Genomic DNA, 3,882 nt, shown 5'->3' with positions numbered 1-3,882 from the left:
AACTGGAGACCAAATATTCAAACATATGAGCCTGTGGGAGCCGTTCTCATTCAAGCTACCACAGTACCTTGCCTTCACATCAGTGGTGAGAATTGAGTCAATGTATTTTACATTGTATAAGGATTTTATTTGTCAGCAGAGGGAATGAAGGGGCGGGCCTTTTGGTCTGCCACTGGTCTGTCAGCTGTCATGTGTGGTCACACTGTGATCCTGTAGGCTATTTATTGTTGCCCGCAGAGGCTCTTATTTTACCCAGATAGGCCTATAAATTCTGACTCTAGAGTACAGTCGCTCTCCTTGTAGCAAATTGATTTATTTTATATAGTTCTTGATTTCATGCATTGCATAGTATAGTGCTTATAAAGGAAGTTGACATTTAAGCATTCAATTAAAGATTACGGTAGTTTTTTTTCTTCTAGAGAGTAATTTCTTTTCTCCCATTATTTCTTTTAATACCAGGAACAGGGTCTCTTCCATAAAAAAGACAGCGCCAGTCTAGGCTGTCTTCGGAAAATTTACCTGAAGGATTCCATCACAGCAAAGGTAAACTGTTCATTTTAACAAACCCCTCAAGATTTTTAACTGGCAGACCTTTACAAGCCTGTCATAGCTAGTAGCCATTATGTATCACACATTCTCTACTACTGGTAACTTTGCGCTGATGCTCCTGTGAATGACAGACTGTGAACTCACCAAAGAGGGAGGGTTGTGGTTCACATTGGGTGGGCGGGTGGTGGCCTGGTCCTTGTCTAAGCCTGTGTGGAGACTCCGGTGTCCCTGCCTCCCCTGTCCCTGGGTGAGCCAGAGGTTAGCTCAGTAGTTCATACCCTGCTTTGTCTTCCAGAGAGCATTCGATGCCATTGAGAGCGCACAGTCTTCAAGGCACCAGCAGAAGCTGATGAAGCAACCTTCACTCAGGCTCCTCAGGCCCCAAGTTCCGTCTTGACCGCAGACTTTACAAGGCTGCTGAGAGGAAACAGTCACTTCAAAAATTCTGGAAAGAGAAACTTTCTAGCAATCCCTTAGATTTGTTGTTCTGGGAAATCCAGCACTGTGTTTTTCTTTTGGACTCTTAGTGTTGAGTCTTGGTTTTGCAACTCTGCATACATTAGGAGTCTGCTGCTGTTCCATGTAGGTCAGACCTCAAAGAAACACCACTTCAGACTCAGAAGGAAATGTTCATTAATATTAAAATTATGAAACAAAGGGTGGTGGGTTTGTTTTTAATTAGTCTTTACTGAAGAAAGGAGATTTTAAAATAAGTAGTGTGTTTTGAAAGGTTTTAGCCAGACAAATAGTGGACTCTCTGACATTTGTTTAAAGGTAATTTGTGCAATAATTGACCTGAGAGAACACTTTTGGTAAACCAGGTAATTGACCAAAGAAATGCCACCAAAGGGAGAGATGGCATTTTCTTCTTTCTTTCTTTTTTTTTTTTTTTCCATGAAAATACTACTTTTCTCCTAATAGGGCGAGTTTGACATGGGTGCTTCTCCCTGCCCTTTCCTTCTAAGACTCACAGAATATGGGCACTCTGAAAGCTTTGGTGGCCATGCTCTGTTGTCTATAGTGAGGTCCTTACTAGATGTCAGAGTGGGTGCCTTTTCAGGATGAGCTCACAGGCACAATTACATTTTTTCTGAGAATTGAAAACAATGTACTATAAGCTTCTCAGCATTCAGAAATATGTAAAACACAATATTTTTTTTTATATTTCCAGAGATTTATTTTAGAATTTGAAAGACTGCTGAGGGTGCTGTAAGTTAACATATAGTTCTAATGCAAGCCTGTAAATGTCTTTTAAATATTTGCTAGGAGGAATATAAACCCTCTACTTGCCTTACTATGTATGTTTTTGTGAAAGTCTGTATAGAGTTGGAAAACGGGTGTTCCCTTTGTGCGTCAGTCAGCACAAACCCCTGCCCTTCCCCACCTCTCCAACGCGGGTTAGACACAGGCTCCTGCTGACTCTGAGGGGCTTTGTCTCCCTGGATGAACCTTTAGCTTTGTTCAGGGTGTTGAACATGGCGTTCAGTCGAAGCACAGAGTCAGTGATGAGATGAAGGTGTGGATGCTCTGGGCTTGCTCTGCCTTGGTTGATGTGTGGTCATCCTTTCACTAGCCTGGTCATGCTTTTAAGATGGCACCACAAGATTTCTTAATTTCCCACTGTTGCTCCCTATTCCTCTCAGGAGGGAGTGCAGAAACCAGTGTCTGATTTTGGTAGTTGTTGGATTTTTCAATTCCGTTCCTTACCCCCATCCTTCTTTCTTTTGATAGGGTCTCACAACGTAGACCGGCCTGGTCTTTAACTCACTGAGATCTGCCCATGTATGCTTCCCAAATGCTGGGATTTAAGGTGTGCGCCACTGTGCCTGGCTTAATATTTTTATTCCTGTTAAGAAAATCATCACATATAAAACTGATAGCTTTAAACCTAACTGAACTTTCTAGAACTAGAGGGTGGTGATGAGCCTTCTAGCAAGTACAAGAGCATCCCTTGTTTTTAAAACTGACTTGATCAGGAATTTGAATATCTGATTACATTTTTCATGTTGGTCATGTTGATGGTCCTGTCAGTATTTATGGCATTATCTTGCACTGTTGGTTTATTCCAGAAACAAGTGTGTACAACACTGCACTAAGGACAATTAAATCTGTAAACTCACTGTCTCAGTTGACCACCTTCAAGTGTCTGTGACGTTTTTATTTGGTACAATTTCCTGGGACAGAAGTGACCCACTGGTTGGATGTAATTAGGTATGTTGTGTGTTTTTCTTTAAATGCATTCAGAGACTTGCTTATAAAGTTCTGAGAGAAATAAAACATTGGTACATTGTTTACATGTGTGTGAGATCTCTGTGTTAAATACTGAAGTCACATTCTCTTCTCATTCCACCCCCCCCTTCCCTCTTCTGATCCCGTGAGCGAAAGCCTCTTCCTGGGCGCCGAGCCCCCTTCCACACCGGAGCTGTGTGGCCCAGCTGCAGCACTCGGAATGCACAGCTAGCTGCATTGCATTGAGCTCTTGCCTTGCACGAGTTCTCAGCCCCGGGGCGGGGTCCTGGGGGACAGACTTCATTGGGTGGACTTGGCCATGGAGTCTCTTCAGTGGTCTTGCAGATCTGGACTGCTTCTCCCCAGTCTCTTGCAACCCCCTTGGTCTTGGCATTCCTGACTCCTTACCTCTCCTCCCCCTGGGCACTCGGGGCCGGTCTGAAAGCCCATCCATCCAGCACTGGGTTATCGAGGAAGAGGGGGCTCACACAGGGCCTGTAGTGAGGCAAATGCATCACGATCCAAAGAGAACAAAACATTGGAAGAACACACTTGGGCTTCCTAAGGACGTGCGAGCTGGGATGAACTTCTTGCCTGTGCTTCCTGGGTGAGTATTTTATTTTGAATTACACATGAGAGAAGCTACACCAGTGTCTTGTTGGTGCTTTGGGAGTCTAAGTCCACCGATGGGGTTGGGGGGACTCCGTGGACATCTGTTCTATTTGTTTATTTTAAAGAAAGCTCCATGTATGTTTCTAAGGCACAGCCAGAACAAAAAAGTAATAATCTGACTTTAAACAGGATCAGAAGGCGCTATAGATACCATTGCCAGTTCAAATGTGGCGTTACAGTTAACTGCCTGACCTGTAAGAACCATCCTCATCTTGGAGAGAGAAGATTCTTTTTTTAAAAAAATCTTATGTACTCAGAATAAGTCCTGGTCCCACTGCCAGGGGCCCTACAAACAGATAAAGCCACACACTGTCACCCACATTTAGAGGGCCTAGTTCGGTCCCATGCAGGCTCCCCAGCTGTCAGTCCAGAGTCTGTGAGCTCCCACTAGCTTGGGTCAGCTGTCTCTGTGGTTTTCCTTGTCATGATCTT

This window comes from Peromyscus leucopus, chromosome 7, assembly GCF_004664715.2.
Source record: "Peromyscus leucopus breed LL Stock chromosome 7, UCI_PerLeu_2.1, whole genome shotgun sequence".
NCBI classification, from domain to species: Eukaryota; Metazoa; Chordata; class Mammalia; order Rodentia; family Cricetidae; genus Peromyscus; species Peromyscus leucopus.
Note: the sequence above shows the minus strand (reverse complement) of the source record.